The sequence below is a fragment of the Equus asinus genome, chromosome 11 (genome assembly GCF_041296235.1).
Source record: "Equus asinus isolate D_3611 breed Donkey chromosome 11, EquAss-T2T_v2, whole genome shotgun sequence".
In the NCBI taxonomy this organism is placed as follows: domain Eukaryota; kingdom Metazoa; phylum Chordata; class Mammalia; order Perissodactyla; family Equidae; genus Equus; species Equus asinus.
In genome coordinates, this window is record NC_091800.1 from 6,760,082 (window position 1) to 6,779,683 (window position 19,602).

General features: G+C 39.5%; 1 protein-coding gene across 5 annotated transcripts in view; it reads right to left on the bottom strand.

Annotated features, from left to right (window-relative positions):
* Positions 1-19,602, bottom strand: part of MIPEP (mitochondrial intermediate peptidase) — a 186,301-nt gene that overhangs the window by 48,417 nt on the left and 118,282 nt on the right. The gene's annotated exons all lie outside the window — the stretch shown is intronic.

The window sequence follows — 19,602 nt, forward strand, 5'->3', positions numbered from 1 at the left end:
ATGGTAATATATCATAGGGGAAGATGTTCATTTTACTAATAAAAGAATTGCAAGCAAAAATCTTACACTATCTGTGGTCTATTGGATTGGCAAAAATTAAAATCAAATCAGCAATCAGGATTGTCCATGGAAAACTATCTGGATTTCAGCATTGCAACTGGAATATAAACCGAGCACTTCTTTTAGCCCAGCAGTCCCACTCCTGGGAATTTAACTTAAGGATAGAGGGGTCAAGCTCACAGAGACATACCCATTCACAGGGTTATTTGCACTCCTCCTGTAATGCTGAAAAATAGGCTCAGAACCTGGAACAAGAGTTGGGGCGAGGAGAATAGGGTTCTGGGGCAGAGTTTTGCAGCAAGAGAAGGAATGTGAGCACCAGATGGGGCCTGGGAAAACAAACTAGGGATAAGGCCACAGCTTGCGATGCAGATTAAGTGTCAAGCATCCTGTCCACTCTGCACAAAGTATCAAGACATTGTGCCTGGCACACAATAATAAAGGCCCCTGGAAAATGCGTGATAAACAAAAATGAACCAAGTCTAAGCTATATTTCACGGAGGATTGAGCTTAATCCTAATAAGAGACGTATGAGACTTTCAGATGATTTGGGAAAGCAAGGGACTCACATTCCATAGTCAGTTTTGAATTAATTCATCTTCATTTATTAAGGTACGTATAAGTTTCATCCAGGCAAAGACACATTTTCTCTTTCCTCTATGCTCTCTGCCATGGCATTTCCACACAGTGCTCTGCAATGAAAAACTGCTCAGTGTTATGAAGAGCCTGATTATCACCCCAAAAGCTCTCTCTTTCAGAATGCATCTTTTCTGAAGCAAGACAGTTCACATTCTCAATCTCCAAGATCACTTAAAGAAGAGAGGGAAAGTTCTTGAGCACTAGGGGAGCGAATTTCACATCCAGAACTAAAACCATGGGGAAGGGGAATTTCTCCTCTGAACCTAATTGAAGCTTAGTTCTGCTCCTTCATCTCAGCTGGGCTGACCAGGTATAGAAAGGGCCCATATGATCACTGTCATTTCAATTATTGTTACCTTTTTAATGATGCAGAGGAATTGGATGCCCCTGTCACTGGAAGCCAACTGAAGGTGTGTGGGGGTGTATGTGTATGTGTTTTTATCCTGATTTTACAAGGAATATATGCTCATTATAGGAAAATTGGAATATATACATAAATATAAAGAAGAAAATGAAGCTCACCCCTAATGTATGACTGTGTGATAAAAATTTGTCAATACTTTAAAGTTCTCTTCAGTCTGTTTTCAGAAGATGAAATCACACTATCTACAAATTTATAGCTGCTTTCACAATCCTGATTTTAAGAATTGTTTTTAAACATTAATTGCTGTACATTATTTCATCACATGGATTGTATTAGTCAGGATATGCTATGATGCAATAACACAAAACTTATGATCTCTGTGGCTTCAAACAACAAAGATTTGTTCCTTGAGCAGATGACACGTCCCTCTCAGGTCAGCACTCTCTTCCCTCATCTACGGCACTGAGTCACACACACTTTTAGGGTCTCTGCCACCTGGAATGACGTTCGTAGCTGGGCCCAGGGGAAGGAAAAGCGGACAAGTGCACAGGAGCTCTTAAAGGCTGCAGCCTAGCAAAGACACATATCACTTCTGCTCCATTTCTTTGGTCAAATTAAGTCACAGGGTCACAACTACCTGCATGGAACAAGGAAGGGCAATTCTACCAGGTGCCAGGAAGAGAAGTGGAATGTTAGTGAAGAGGCCTGATGACAACCGCATGGGCAGACCACAGTCTGCAGGCACGCTACAGTTTGCTTAACCATTCCTTCAATGTTGGACTCTTTCCAATTTTTTGTAACTGTAGTGATTATCAGGTATAAAGTTTTATTTGGTTTTCTATTTATTTCTTTATAATAAATTCTTTAGAATAAATTCCTAAATGTTACATTATTGGCTTAAGAACTTGGAAAGCTCTTCATGTTCTTGATCCCTCTTGCCAAACCAATTTATCCTCCTATGAACAAATATAAAAATATCTATCTCAGTGTATCAATACTGGCACCACTATGTTGTCTTTTTATTAAATCTTTATTAATTTGGTAAGTGAATGTTGTTTCACTGTTATTTCAATTTGCATATTTCTGTGTGCTAGGAAAGTCAGACAACTTTTCATACACACATACATAAACCATTTACATTTCCCTCTTTTGTGACTGTTTTTATCTTTGTCCATTTTCTGATGGGGGAGTATTGAGATCTGTTGCTATTCTTCAGTTGTTCTTGTTGTATTTGTATAAGCTCTTTATGCAGTAACAATGTAAACCATTTGTCATAAATGTTACAATTTTTAAAAGCAGTTTGCGAGCCTGTGAATTTTATTCATGTTTTCTGAGAGAAATTCAAATTTTTGTGATCAAATCTATTAGTTTTCATTTGCGATTTCTTCCATTTCTTTTTTTTTTTTTTTAAAGATTTTATTTTTTCCTTTTTCTCCCCAAAGCCCCCCGGTACATAGTTGTGTATTCTTCGTTGTGGGTTCTTCTAGTTGTGGCATGTGGGACGCTGCCTCAGCGTGGTCTGATGAGCAGTGCCATGTCCGCACCCAGAATTCGAACTAACGAAACAGTGGGCCGCCTGCAGCGGAGCGCGCGAACTTAACCACTCGGCCACGGGGCCAGCCCCATCTTCCATTTCTTTTTAACTTACTATCCTTCCCTAAATGACAGAGATATTTGCCTATACGTGCCATCTTTTAATAAATTGTGTTTTTCTATTTGTTTACACTATCTGGAATTTATTTCATGACAGTAAATTAGTATAACAGAGAGAACTCTAGTCCAAAAGTCAGGCAATATGTATACTAACTGTGCCTATGACACCTTACGTAAATTACTTAATCCTCACTCTATTCTGTTCCTATAACATAATTCCAAAGTTTGGAAAGCTTCTTAGCTTCAGTACAAAACTGAATGGGGATCCTGGCCTCTGCCACTACCCAGAGTATCAGGAACAAATAAATAAACAGAAATACTGTACTTCTATTTTGCAAACTAATGTGAAATCATGTCTCACTTTCCATGCCCTTCTCTTCAACTCCCAGTCTCTCCAGTATGATTGGTTTTGAGCTCTCCTCATCCAACTCCTACAGGTTCTAAGGGAGACCCACCCTCCACTGGCCTCCATCTGCAGATGTCACGTGGGAGGTCCAGGGCACTGTGTGCTCTGCCAGGACTCTCACCCTCCCTCTGCCCAGCCCTCACAGCTCCACCGCCAGTATTTGTCTTAAGACCACCTGCTCTATTTAAATCAGTTACCATATGAAGCTCTGGTCTCCCAACAGCTTGTTGAATCCCATTTTCTGACCTCTTCTTTCTCCTCCCCATCTTCCACAGAGCTTTCTGGAATTCAGTTGTCAGCAAAATCACCTGTATTTTCATCTGCCTTCTCTGAATGTTCCCTTCACTTTTTTGTTCTGACAAAAACTTGGGTCTCTACTGAGAATCCTCCTCCCCTGGCAATCTTTTCCAATCCCTCATATCACGGGGCTTGGAGGTGGGGCAGGTGCTTTCTGTTTGTCACTGCCAGTTCTAGGCCATCCTCCCTGCCTCCTCCTTAAGGATACTCCAACTTCGATTTTCCTGAGAATGGCCTAGGACAAATTGTTACCCTTCACTCTGCAGTCACTAGCTGGGATGTCGGTCATTCCCACTCATTCTTTGAAGAGTTTCACTTCTGCTCTACTTTCACTCTCACCAACTGTTACTCCTATTATAATTCTGATGATATTGATGACCCTATAGCTAATCTCTCAAAGGCCCCTTGTAGTAGAAAAGAATAATGCTCCTCCCCCAAAGATGTGATGCCCTAATTTCTGGTACCTGTGGATGCTACCTTATATGACAAAAGGAATTTTGCAGATGTAAATTGAAGATCTTGAGGAGATTACCCTGGGGCATCTGGGTGGAACCTAAATGTAATCACAAGGGTCCTTAGAGAGAGAGGCAAGAAGGTCAAAGAGGCAAGGTGATGTGTGAGGGAAGCAGAGATTGGAGTGATGTGACGGGGAGCCAAGGAACACTGTCGGGCTCTAGAAGCTGGAAGATGCAGGAATGGATTCTCTCCTGGACCCTCCAGAAGGAACAAGTCTTGCTGCCACATTGAATTTAGCTCCTTAAGACTAATTTTGGATGTCTGGCCTCAAGAACTGTAAGAGAATAAATATTCTGCTGTTTTAAGCCACTAAATTTGTAGTGGTTTATGATGAGGATTTTTGGCTGGTTAATTTTAAAAACTGCAGATGAGAAGCAGGCTCTGAGGACTGGAATTTTCTTGCCCTTGGAGAGAGATTTGCATTTGTGAAGGAAGGGGGGATGACCTTGTAGGGACCTGAAATTGGCCACCCCAGGATATGTCTCTTTGGCATCGGGATTGTTTGGGGCTGACTGGTTTTGATAAACTGGGACACGGAAGGAGGCTCTGAGGAATGGAACTTGCTCTTGTTGGGACACATTTACATTTGTAAGGTAAATCTCTATCTGTAAAAGGTGCCTCCCTCTCTGTACCAGGAAGAAGAAGAGAGATGACCTTGTCCCTAGAAACTCTTAATGGGGAGGGCAAGAACTTAAGTTGGTTGCTGTCTGGCAATCTCATGTAACTGATTTAGGGTGGTGGCTTCTGACCTTTACTTAAACTGATTTGATTCTTGTCTAAAAGTCATGGGATCACCCAATGACCAGACTCTACCTGCACTGATACCATTTTAACTTTTTTTCATGTTCTTTGCTTTGTCTTGTAAAGAGATGACTCACATACCCATGCCTTATAAAATTAGCCTAACCCTCAACTCGGGGGCAGCAGCAGCGGCTCTGCCTGCCCATGGGTCCTGTCCCCATGCCAGTGGGGGCAGCAGAAGCGGCAGCAGCAGTGGCTCCTCCTGCCCGTGGGCCCTGTCCCCACGCAGCAGCCTGACTGCCCATGGGTCCTGTCCCCATGCTATTCCACACTATTCTCTAAATAAAAGAGCACTACTGCCAGATCTTGAGAGTCCAAGAAATCTTTCTTTCGACTCCTAGGCTCACCGACCCCGCATCATTTCATTATAGCAACAACAGAAAACTAATACATATACTCTGGCTTCTTGATTCTTTGACCTTGTTTCCTTTAGTGCTACTGTCCTTGGCCCTAACTCAGTCTCTCACTTCCATGGTTACAACCTGGACCTCGTCACTACTATAACTGAAACCACCCCACAATACCAACTTCAAGTTCTTACTCCTTTCCTCAACTATCACCTCCTATCTTTTCCACTCACTCTCTCTAGTACCTTCTCTCAAACCCCAATGGGACCTCAAAATCCATTCATCCTAACAACTGCTCCCCATGCTTCAGCTCCCTCATGTGCTCCCTGTTCTCTTCACCCAAGTACATCCCACAGTCAGTCATTCTAATGCTTTTTTTGCGTACACCCTCAAGTCCATTGCCATACTTGCATCACCATACTCATTTGGCAAAACCACAGCTCTGGTTAAAGCTTGGCACCTGTACCTGCACAGGTGAATATTGCTGGGAAAAGCATATAACCATCTCGATGGCTCTTATTTCAAATTAGTGGCATTCACCTCAAGTGGGCCCTTAATGCTGTTCAGCAGCAAATCACAGATCTCACTCCACTGACTCTCCCGTTCTCAGGAATGACCACTTTATAGTCTCCTCTTTCCTCAATACCAGCACCACCTTCCCTCTCACTCTCAGCTGGTGACTATGCTTCCTATTTCACTGAACAAAGCAAGCTGAAGGGAACTTCCACAATCACACCTACCCAGTACCTGTATCTTTGCTCACATGCCCTACAGATGACTGTATTCCCAGCAGGGGCTAACCCCTCTGCATAGACAAAAGATCCCATCCCCTCTCACCCACCCCAGCCATTTGTCCATTGCTTGCCTGCATCATCAATTTTTCAGTCTTAATAGAGCTTTCCCATTAGCCTACACATGTTATTTCTCTCATTAAAAACCAAAATGAAATCAATCAAACAAAAAAACACCTCTCTTTATCCTGCACTCCCTCCAAGTCCAATTTCTCTCCTTTTCTCACAAGAAAACACACTGCCTCCAATTCCTCTCCCTCCATTTTCTCTTGAAACTCACTCCACTTAGTCTCTGCTCCCACCACTCCACTTAAACTGTACTCATCCAGGTCACCCATGACCTTCACATTGTTAAACCCAATGACTGATTCTCAGTCCTCAACTCACTTGATCTAAAGGTACCATTTGACACATCACTCACTCACTCCTCCTTGAAACACTTTCTTCAATTGGTTTCCAGAACATCATGCTGTCTTAGTCTTTCCTCTTACTTTATTGGTTTCTCGCTCTCATTCTCCTCTGTTGGTTCTTTCTCATTTCCCAGTCTTCCAAATGACGGCCCAGGGCTCATCTTTCAGACATATCTTTTTCCATTTCTACTCACTCTTAAGGGTGATCTCACCCAAAACCTTGGCTTTAGATACAATCTATGTGTGGATAACCCCAAACTGATATCTCCAGCAAAGACAGTTCTTCCAAACTTTAGAATTGTATATCCACCTGCCTACATGACATCTTCTCTTGTTTGTCTAACAGATGTCTCAAACTTAGTATTTCTGAAAACTGATCTCCTGATCACCCTTAGGGACCTACTCTTCCCACAGTCTTCTCCCTCTTAAGGACTACACCACCGTTTTGGCTGCTCAGGCCAAAATATTCGCAATCACCCTTGATTCTGCTCCTTTTCTTACACTCCGCATTCAATCTGTTAGTCCTCTGCTTGAAACCCTCCAATGGCTTCCTATTTCACCCAGATTAGAGCCAAAATCCTTACACAAAGGGGACATTCATGTGGCCTATAAACATATGAAAAAGTGCCCAGTGTCATTAGTCATGAGCAAAGTACAAATTAAACCACAGTGAGATAATGCTCCACACCCCCAGTATGGCTGAAGTTAAAGCCAATTACTGGACAGGATGTGGAGCAAATGATACATGCAAACATTGCTAGTTGGCATGTAACTCACCAGAACTACTCTAAAAAACCATTTGGCAACAGCTACATTAAAACTAAACAAAAGAATACCCCATATCTCTCCTGGGTGTACACTCAACAGAAACGAATGCTTACATCCCCCAAAAGACATACACAAGAATAATCATAGGAACTTTATTCAAAATAGCCCCAAACCAGAAATAACTCAAATGTCCACCAACGATGGAATGGATAAATAAGTTGTGGCTTATTAAAAATGGAATATTTTAAAGCAATGAAAAAGAACAGATTACTGAAATACACAGGAAGATGGACAGATCTCACAAACGTAATATACAACAGAAGCCAGACACAGAAGAGCACATACTGTACGAAGGCACTTCCATGAAGTTCAAAACAGGCAAAACAGTGGGTACCTTGTGGGAAGAGGGTACTGACTGAGAGGGGGTGGCGGGGCCTGCTGAGGTGCTGGGAATGCTATATATCTCCATCTGGGTGGTGGTTACACAGGTATATACCTATATAAAATTTCGTGGAGCTGTGTATTAGGATTTGTGCACTTTATATAACTTATGCATCTGTGAAAAGATAAAACAAAAAAACTTCCATAAATATTTGTTGAGCACCTACCATGTATAAGAAACTGTGTGGAGTCCTGGAGAAATAATGAACACGTCAGAAAGGGGCCTTGCTCTTAGGCAAGTTTCACTTCCACTGGGAAGACAGAAACTAATCAAACGACATTAAGAAATTATAAACTGGGAAGATCACTACGAAGGGAAAGACCTCAGTTCTATGAGAATGTATAACAGAGGAACGAGGTCTGGAGAAGTGCCATTTCTAGCAGAGGTGACGTGAGGAGAAAAGAGAGTGCTCCAGGCAGAAGGAAACAAGTGCCAAGAACGTAGAGAACATGGTGCCAAAGGAAGCAGGGTGTGTTCAGCTGGATGCAGCTCGAGTGACCAACCACGCAGGAACTCGTGGGTAGCCAAGGTCTTTGACCTTTAACTCAAGAGCAATGGAAACAACTGGACGGTCTTAAGGAGGGGGGAGGGGTACCATAATCAAATTTGTATTTAGAAAGGATCTCACTGATAGCTGTGTGGATTTGACAGAAGAAAAGGAGATAACAGAAGATTCATTAAGGGAGAATTGTAATCGTCCAGCCAAGAGTTAGCCCATGTGGAAGAAAAGGCAGGAAGAACAGGAAAGGGAGGGAGTTCCTGAGAACAGCAGATTTGATGTATCTTTCTATCTAACTGAAGTGATTCTATCTTCAAGTCAGTGTGTGAGAAACAAGAGTGGCACACGGTGCCTCCAGGGAGAGGGGCCAAGGGCCAGGAGGACTGGAGTAGGAGGGAGACATCACACTGTAAATGCTTTATACCTTACAATTTTTAATCATGTGCGTATATTACCTACTCAAAATACAACTAAAATGTAAAATTAACATTATTCAACTGGAGGCTTCCTTCTGTTGCTAATGTTGCCCTTGGAGTTCCAAAGGCATAAAGGTAAAAAGACACTGGTCCAAGCCCCTCTGGGTACTGTCACTCCAGGAATAATAGTGAGGTCCCCTTGTCCTGCTCACCACTCACATTCATGTGGATGAGAACGTGGTTTACCTTAGAGAATTACCAGTGAAAAAGCTTCCTGAAATGTAAACAGCTATAATCTAAAAGACACATGTGTATCATTTAAAATACCAAGTTTACCCGGTAAAGAAAGAATTTCCACTATCTTGGGTTTTTATTTCATTATATCTAGCCTATGTGAATTTGCAGGCAAAAAAAAGGTGTGGAACTATTTATGAAAACGAAGACAAAAATGAAAGTTGGTGACTTGGCTCAAAGGACTATATTATAAAAACAACTCAGGCAGTCATATAATTTCCTCATGTTTTAAATCAGTGAAATCTAGAGTTGCAGCTGTCCCACAAACTGAAACCATATAAATTTTTAGAAAATGAGTCAATCATGAGATTAAAGTTTCAATTTATAACACTTCTGTGTTTTAGTTACAAAGTCATAAATAAATCCAGCATGACAGAGAAGGTAAATATTTTCTCAGTTGTTTATGCTGTCAAAGAGGAAAGGAATTTAACATGCAATTAACCACTCAGCTTGTTCTAGATATGCACCATATGGTCTTGTATTTAAGGTAAAGAAGAAAATAAATATTGTTTTGTTTAATCTAACATTTGCTTAGCAACATCAAATGCTCCAGACTAGTGCAACCTGGGCTGTACCTTCCCTTCACAGAAGAGCTTTTCCATTTGTGCCAGAGCTGGGGCAGAGGAATAAGAGGAAAAAAAGAAAAAACTAAATATTTAGGAGGAATGAGGATTTTTATCAAATAATTTAAGCTAAATTCTCTAGAGACTGATGAACTTCTAACTACCCTGGCTCCAGTTCTATTGTTTAATAGATAGTATTTTTTTACACAGTAAAAAAAGAGACTTTTATGCCATTCTTTGAATCAACATCTGAACAAGCTTGAGGTCAGAACAGCAAAGGTCAAAAGCAGACCTCAGATTTCTATAAAAAGAGTCCCACATGGTGTCACAGTTTCTCTTAGCAGCCTTTCTTTAAAAATAACTAATTGGAAAACATCTGATGGCCATTTTAATCTAGATGGTAGAAATGATTTAATAAATACTATTTCTTATCTCCAAGTTTTACCAATTATTCTAAAATTAAACCTTTTAAAATAAAATCATTAACACTTGATGCTACATAAAATCAATAAGCCGTGATACAATTTTATATTAACAACTGAACTAAAATTGTGAAATCTCCTATGAAAAGCTTTGAAATTTACATTTAAAATTAAAAACATAAAAACAATTTTTAATCTGACTGAATACATAAACATCAGACATCTACATGAGTTTCTACATATATATACTCTCATGTATATATTTTGAAGAAAGAAGTTCTTCAAAACTTACTATCAAGTAAGCAGGAAAGAAAATAAATTCTAGTAGTAAGAAATCAAAGTCTTAACACCCAAACTGTGGGTAGCAAACGCTATTTTCTCATGGTGGGTTTATTTTTTCTGTTTATTTTTCTTCTTTTTGAGACTATTAAAAAACAAAACAAAACTTCATAAAGTAAATATGGTAAGAATAGTCCCAAAATCTCTCTGCACTGTTCCACTGTCTTGATTTCATCCCCCTACTCCCACCCTTCCACATGGTTAAGAGGGCTGTTTGAAAGCTAATCTGGGATGAGCACACTACATAAACAACTGGGCTTACCAGTGGTTGCACTCCATCTCCCAGCTGGTGAATTAGTGGTTGCCTTCCTCTGCACATACAATCACGACAACAGCAATGTCAGCTTAAGAATGTGCTCTAAACACTGAGCAATTTCATGATGGGAAGTCTTCAAATTACACAGAAGTTGTACACTAAAACTGCATTTATTAGTCTGTTATTTGGAACTTCTGAACACACATCCAAAATAAATGTTCTATAAATGATGTTCCAAGCTACCATATAGTCAATGTAACCCTAAAAATAATAGAAAAGAACAGAATATTATACTGTTGTAATTGTAGTAGTAGAAACAGAAGAGAAAACAATACGTTAAAAAATTTTTTTTTTGCTGGTACTTAAAAAAAGCGTTCCAATTAGAGCTTCTCCAATCACACCGGCTGAGGCAGTATTCACCCACTGCCGAGATATTCACAGGCATCTCTCCTTGGATATTCTATCATCATCTCAGACTAAACTCACCATCTTTGCACCCCCCCACACCATAAAGCAGCTACCCCTCTTGTATTCCACGTTTCATTGAATGCCATCCCTATCCTCACAGATGGCCCCGTTAAAACCATGGGTGTCATTCCCCACTCCTTCTCTTTTATCATCACCTTCCAACTTATCAAACACCAAATACCCAGGTCTCTCTGATGGCTCACCTGAGCCTATAAACCACTCTTCTATTCTGTCTAGCCATCTTTTTTTTTTTAACTTTTTATTGAGATTATGATAGTTTATAACCTTGTGAAATTTCAGTTGTACATTATTGTTTGTCAGTCGTGTTGTAGGTGCACCACTTCACCTTTTGTGCCCAACCCCATGCCCCCTTTCCCCTGGTAACCACTAATCTGTTCTCTTTTGTCTGCAAATTTAACTTCCACATATGAGTGGAGTCATACAGAGACTGTCTTTCTCTACCTGGCTTATTTCACGTAACATAATACCCTCAAGGTCCATCTGTGTTGCTGTGAATGGGACAATTTTATCCTTTTTTATGGCTGAGTAGTATTCCATTGTTTGTGTGTGTGTGTGTGTGTGTGTGTGTGTGTGTATACACACACCATTATCTTCTTTATCCAATCATCAGTTGATGGGCACTTAGGTTGCTTCCACATCTTGGCTATTGTAAATACTGCTGCAATGAACATAGGGGTGCATGGGACTTTTGGAATTGCTGATTTCAAGCTCTTTGGATAGATACTCAGTAGTGGGATGGCTGGGTCATATGGTGTTTCTATTTTTAATTTTTTGAGGAATCTCCATACTGTCTTCCACAGTGGCTGTACCAGGTTGCATTCCCACCAGCAGTGTATGAGAGTTCCTTTTTCTCCACAACCTCTCCAACATTTGCTACTTTTCGTTTTGGTTATTTTTAATTAGTGTAATTCTGATTTCTAGCCATCTTTTTTTTTCTTTTGTTTAACCTCCCAGTGTCTAGCCAGTGCTATGCCTCCACGAATGCTTGCTGATGCAAAGTTACCACGTTAGCAAAGGAGAGGAAGAATGCAGGAAAACAAAAGATACCTCTTCTGTCAATATTTCAGGTAAGAAGCCCACCTCCGGAAATTAAAACTAGTGTTACAACATATCCTATCAGCTGTATTAAGCATTAGAATGTCTTAATCTCTCAGCTTTTAGGTTCTGTCCATCTGCTCACAACTCAGAGCAATTTGAGGAGATCAAGGAATATTTTGCTTAATAATGAATGTTTGACAGGACAGCAAGACATAATGATAATTATGCATACACACTCCTAAACAAGCCATTTCTGATAGAGGCTCCATGAGGGGAAGGATTTCGGTCTTGTTTTATTCACTACTCTATCCCCAACACCTAGACAGTGTACAGTAGGTAGTAGGCAATTACTAAAAATATAACATATAAAAATACATTATAGGGGCTGGCCCAGTAGTGCAGTGGTTAAGTTTGCATGTTCCACTTCAGCAATCTGGGGTTTGCCAGTTTGGATCCTGGGTGCGGACATGACACCACTTGTCAAGCCATGCTGTGGTAGGCGTGTCACATATAAAGTAGAGGAAGATGGGCACGGATGTTGGCTCAGGGCCAGTCTTCCTCAGCAAAAAGAGGAGGATTGGCTGCAGATGTTAGTTCAGGGCTAATCTTCTTCTTCAAAAAAAAACATTGCAACTATATGGTTAAAAATAATTTATAAATGTTATCTATAATAATATAAATAATATAACTGAATTAATGTACAAATATATAAATCGGTATTTGGAAATAGTTTTTGTTGTTGTTTTTTTAAAGACTGGCCCTGAGCTAACATCTGTTGCCAATCTTTGTTTTTTCTTCTCACCAATGCCCCCCAGTACATAGTTGTATATTCTAGTTGTAGGTTCTTCTAGTTGTGGCATGTGGGACGCCGCCTCAACATGGCCTGATGAGCAGTGCCAAGTGTGCGCCCAGGATCCAAACCAGAGAAACCCTGGGCTGCTGAAGCAGCGTGTGCGAACTTAACCGCTAGGCCACAAGGCTGGACCCTGGAAATAGTTTTCTTTATGCTAAATAACAAAGAAAAGGGTGTTTGCTCTTTGATGTGTCTAAATTTAGCAAAATTTTCAGCTGTTTGTTCTAATAACAGGGTAAGCTATAGACAATTACACTTAATATGAAATATATATATAACTTCTCTATCACTACACATAATAGGAATAAGTCTCAATAGAAATCAGTCTCCAGGAGCAGCAGCCTTTCCAAAATGATGCCCCTTGAGCAGGCTGTAGCCAACCAGGTATGTCCCCAACAAGCCTGCAGCAGAAGTCCACCCAGAAAGACGCGCTGGTAAGCAGCATGCCCAGACCATATAAATGCCCATCTCCCCCACCTCCGGTAAACTGCAATAATTGGTGTGCCACTTTTAATCACTGAACCACTATAAAATGAGTTTGTTGCTGGATACAGAAATGAAGCCTAAACATGGAGTGAATACTATTCACATAAAACATGTCTTCTTTTCACATTCTTTGTTGGTGTTTGCTCTAACAAGAATAATGACCAGATATCAACCGATCATTCAATCCCAGTAACTGCCTTCTTAAAACAATTCTTTTACTTTGGTTTTAAGCAATTTTTATACCATCAAGATAGTAAATTTTAAATTATGAATGGTCAAGAAAGACCATCTTCCCAGACATATTATTAGGCTATTTGCCGGAAGTGATGACTTACGGGTGCTCAGGATTTTCTTACTCTGTACACATTGCTGTTTTCCTGGGGGGGTGAGGGACAGAGCAGCTCTCAGTGCAGAGCACTTACTCAGAGAGCACTGTTGCTCCGAGAGCAGCGTGTGAGAGACACAGCTTTACCACCAATGGTCATCAACCTGTGAAATGTGTTCAAAACACTGCATCATCAACAAATCTTAAAAACCTGCAGTCTGTCAACAGAGTCAGTTCTTCATGCTTTCAACTTGAAAAATATTCATGAGGACAGAACTGGAGGATCATAAGGCTGAGAGGTTTCACCCCACCTTCTTGGATATGACTGTCTGCTTCAGAGAGGTGAGTGACAAAATAAAAATATAAACCTGGAATACTATAAAAATAAAAATATAGCACTTTCTACTTTCTGAATTAGAAACCGGGAAGATGCACAATCATTTAGAAAGAAAACATTCAGAGGAGAAGAGATGGCCATTAATATAAAAACAAAACTCCTAAGAGAAGTGGTAACAATCGAAGTCTAGTCTGGTCGCATATATTGTAAAATAGCCCTCTATTCACAACTGAGCAGGCACCTTTGGATTTCTAGCATCAAACTACTGTCAGATAGAATAGCAAGAAAAGTATAAATTAAATTTGTCTGTATATTATACAGATACTTTAGCACTCACATAAATATTAATAAATTGCTGATCTAGTAAGGCTATTTACTCACTTGAAAAATAAGCACGCACTATTTAGTGTGGAATATTCCTGGAGCCGCCCCTGTTCAATAGTTGCATGATGTAAGCGTAAAATTTTCCAAAATATGACCTACATAGGGCTAGGTGCCTAGAAATAAATCATGAAGACTTCCACAGTTAATAAGTTTGGGAACAGTGCGCCTGTGACGCTCATTAGCACATCGCAGATTCTGAGCAGTCCTACAGTGGAGAAGCCCGTCTAACATTATTTAAACCAGGGCTGGGGGAGGGCGAAAGGGGTAAACGGGGACACTGTATGGTGACGGAAAGAAACTAGACTTTTGGTGGTGAACACGATGTAGTGTATACAAAAGTTGAAATATAATGGTGTACACTTAAAATTTATATAATGTTATAAACCAATATTATCTCAATAAAAAAAAAACACTATTTACACCAGTGGTTCTCCAACATAACTGACGGGACACGTTATTCCCAAGGTGAGTTATTAACACACTTAGAGAGATGCTAATATAGACAGATATATAATCATTGTCTAAAAGTTCACACCACATTACCTACAAATAATTTGAACAGACTCTATGAACATTACGAATATTCTGTAGGTTGTTGTTTAAATTATATTTTCCTTTCTCATTGTTCAATTTCAGGGAATAAAATGATTCATTTGACATAAAACAGTTTCTGGAAATAAGTTTATAGGGCGAAAAGCTGTCCCTCTTTTTGGTCTGCATGGGAAGACACTACAGTCACCCTCTACTCAACACTCATGTTAAAAACCGTGCTGCCATTCTTGATCCACACTTCTCACTCATCACCCAACCTCCACATCCTGTCCACACCTGGCCTTATTGATTCCACCTTCTGCACTGTTCTCAAACCCATTTCAACCTTTCCTCCTCCATGGCCACCACCCTAGTTCAAGCCACCGTCAGCTTTGCCCAGGCACTTGAATAACTCCCCAACTGGTCTCCCCAAATCCATTCTTTACCACACACATTGCAGCCAAAATGACCTTTTAACATTTAGAAATATCTTCTACATTCCAAGAATATATTTCTACTAATAAGGAAGAAAGGATGACAAAATTATCAAAAACATACCTACTAATCAGTTTAAGAAATAAAATATTAGGACTTCTTGTTCCCATTCCTTGTTCCAGAGATAAGTATCATCCGAACTTTATGCTTATTACGCCTTTACTTTTTTCTTTTTTTTTTTTGGTGAGGAAGATGGTCCCTGAGCTAACATCTGTGCCAATCTTCCTCTATTCATATACAGGACACCACCACAGTATGGCCTGGTGAGCAGTGTGTAGGCCCGTGCCCAGGATCTGAACCCGTGAACCCTGGGCTGCTGAAGCAGAGCATGTGAACCTAACCACTGCACCACCAGGCCAGACCCCTCCTTCAATTTTCTTCATAGTTCTACTACATATGTATATATCTATGATAATGTACTATTTAGTTTTGAATGATTTTGAACTTTATTATAAATGTACATAGTTTAATTCTTCCGAAACTCACTTTTTTTTTACTTTACATTATGCCTATAAGTTTACCATCTGTATTCCTCAATTTCCACTGCTGAACAGTGTTCCAACTGATGAATATGCCACAAATTATTCATTTTCATGTTGACAATCACTTGGGTTCTTTCTAGAATGCTATCTCCCCCTTTTTTCCTATTTACAAACAGTGCTGTTACAAATCTTCCTGTTCTTAACACCTGGTATATCAGACAATGCTTTCTCCAGGTTACACATAGGAGTTAAATTGCTGGGCATAGGGTATGTCCATCTTCAACTCTAACAGATAATGCCCAATTGTTTTCCAAAGTGGTCACACCAAATGTGCACTTCTATCCACATGTGTAAGAGTGCCTGTGACTCCATACCCTTGTCAACACTGGGTCCTACCAGTTGTTTTACTTTTTGCCGAATTGGTGAGAGTCAAACAGTATGCTGATGTGGTCTGAATTTGCATTCCCTGATTAACATGCAGGTCATTATATGTGGCTTATTGCATGTCCATGTCTTTTGCCCCTTCAAAGCACTTTAAAAATATACCTCTTCCAAGATGGCATATTTTATGTAATGTGTGTGTGTGTGTTTCTTACCACAATAAAAATAACTAAATAAATAAAGGGAAAAAATACCCTTTTCCAGTTATAGGTGTTGAAAATCTCTTCCTCCGTAGCTTTTCTTTTCACTATTTTTTACATATTTTTTTGATGAACAGAAGATTTAAATTTTAATATAGTTGAATTTATCAGTCTTGTTTTATGCTTAATGCCTTTTACATTGTAAATAAGATATAGGATAGTCTGAGCAAGTATAAAAAGGGACTAACAGAAAGATATTCTTTTGCACTATCCTTTAAAAATATAAAGCTTCACTTCTCACATTTGGGTCTTTACCCCACCCTATTTTTGTGTGCAGTATGAGAACCGAGATGCAAGTTTCATCTTTTCAGTATGGATGATCAATTGCTACAGCATCGTTTAATGAACAGTCCCGTCCCTTCTTTGCCCACAGAGCTACAGTGCCACCCAGCTTACGTTCAAGAGTCCATGAATGTGTCGAGTCCGCCCCTGGACTCTCGCTTCTGCTCCACCGTTCTACTCATTCATCCCTCACCAGTGTTCCACTGTCTGAATTCCTGCAACTTCATGTGAATACTAATCGTGATTGGGCAGGTCTCTCCTCTTGCTGCTGCTATTCAGAATTGTCCTGGCCATCCTTGGGCCATCGCTCTTTCACATCAAATTCTATAATCAGCTTGTTAGGTTCAAACAAACAAACAGCATTACATTACAGTAAATATAGATTAACTGGAGAAAAACTAATATTAATTTTAAATTAAAACTAAATCTTCCTATCTATAAATACGGTTCAGTTCTTCATCTATTTAGAATTTTGAAGATAAAGATAATACCCTTTTTTATAAGACTTTTTTTAGTAGGTACCTCATACTTTTTGTTGCTATAATGGTATCGTTAAATTTTTTTTCAGTTTGTTGATGGTAAACAGAGATGAAATTTTTATATATTGATTGCTTATCCAGAAAAGTTGCTAACCTCTCATTAATTTTAATAATTTGCCTGTAGATACTTCTGATTTTTCTCAGCAATCAATTATCTGCAAATAATGACAATTTTTATTCTTCCTTTCCAATGCTTCTATCTTTTCTTTTCCTTGTCTTATTACCCTGATGAATGTTGCGTTGAAGAATTCCAATGGTTTTATTCTTTATTTTTGTGGAAATATTTATTATAGGTTTAATGATGAGCTGCTAAATGAATGAGGATGTTCCAAAGTTTCTAGGTAGGAAGAATAGAATGTTTGTGCAAATTTAAACAAACTCTCAGACATTAAAAAAAAAAAAAGACAAGACTTAAAACAAAGTCTTTCTTCTCTAAATGTAGCTATGCTTCTTCTAAAGGGCTCTTAAGACAATTTGTCCAAAGTGCTGCAGCTACCGACAATGAAGAGGGGAGACGATCTCAGTGAAGAGATGAAGCTTTATATTTTCTCAAAAGAAACTAGGACAGGATAGTGGATTTAATAACATCATCCCTCTTTTTAATCAAAAATAATTTACTCATAGTTGATTGAGAATTTGGTTGCCACTGTTACCTTATCTTTGCATATTTAGTTATTACATAGAGGAAAGCTAGATGGGAAGGAAGTTTGAGTTCTCTTCCGAAAGGAGGAGGAGCTAAATCTTCATAAGACTTAAAAGCAAGGCAGGGGCACGCCACTCAGCCAAAGGCAGCTCTGCGGCTTTAGGAAGCAGCCCAGGTCCTCCTCATCTGGGTCTTCCTGTGACTTTACTACTTACTGGTTATGCTGTAACTAGATGGAGTTTAAGTCACATCCATTTTAAAACCAAGCACAGAAGAATATAAAATAAGCACAAAAACACACGCACACGGAAGCATATGAATCAGGCAAGGCTCCATAAACTGGAAAAAGCTATTAAAATCTAGGCAATTGCTATTATGATTTATTCCATTGATAAATAGTTATTATTTATGACTTATTACTACAAATTTTAACTAATACAGATAATCCAGAGCCCAACAGTACACAGAATTAGAACAATAAATTATATATAAGGTCAAAACCAGTAGAGAGTATGACTAGAATCATATATATGGAGATGATTAAGCTTCTAAGATGATCAGAACTGTTGATAAGGAATATTATGAAGATAAAATACCCTGTTACTTTACTTTTCTGGTAAATATGAACTATTTCCATGCACATTTGAGTGCTAGGACCTGAAGATCTAGTGGACAAGTATAGTTTACTGATTAACTTAACTGCTCAGTATAACATGTGCTGGTATCCAATACTGTAACAAATAAAACCATTTATTTGGCATTTTACAGTTTACAGAGTACTTTCAAATTAGCTCTCTTTCTATTAGACTGGCTAAGCTAGCAGGATATAAACCCGGACCTACTGGTAGCCACCACATCGCCAGGTCAGGGCTGCCTGTCTGAGAATGAAATAAGTCCAGAGAAAAACATAGCTAAGAAAGAGAAATATTTCTAACAATACTGTGTAAGAATCAACTAGATCCACTTCACCAGAAACCAGGTAGAGCCCTACACCTCTCAGCCACGAGAGTCAACAAACTTGCTCTCCTGCTGCAGCCAGGAGGAATCGGGTTCTGTCCCTTGGGGCTGAGTCCTGAGTAACACGAGGCAGGCGCCTGGCGAAGTGCACCATCCTCCCAGCCTCCTCAGGGAGCTCGGAAGCAACGAACAAAGCACGACTGCAGGGGCTGGTTTTGAATTCCAACATGGCTACTCAATAACTAAGTGATCTTAGACAAGACACATAATATGAATGAGCCTCAATACAAGCCCCAAATATGGAGATATTGTCTAATTTATAGATTTGTTCTGAGAGTTAAATTAGAGATTTTTTTTACAAAGCAATTAGACAGAGTCTAGCCCCTAGTGCTCAATAAATGGTAGCAACACTCCTGCTCCTAACCTGACAGGGAACTAACCTCATGACAAGACATGGAAAACATCTGTTACAATCCCTGACATGAAAAAGGTACTCGATACATGTTAATTCTCTTTGCAATGAAATGATTAGGGATTGATAGTCACATTCACCTTATATTGCTTGCTAACCATTTTCTCATTATAGAAAAATAACAAAAAAGAATAGAGGCCTCCACTTTCCCATGAATCTAGAAAAACAATGCTAGCAGGGGGAAAATAAGCACATGTAAAAGGACGGTCAAAGACATTAAATGAGCCAGGTAATTTCTAGCATTTGCCCAAATGGAAACCTCAACATAAATGTAAGGATTTCAAGTTCTGTAAGAGGGAAGGTGATCACAACCGACTTACTCCGACAGATACACTAGCAGAACCATTCAACGGCACACAACAGCA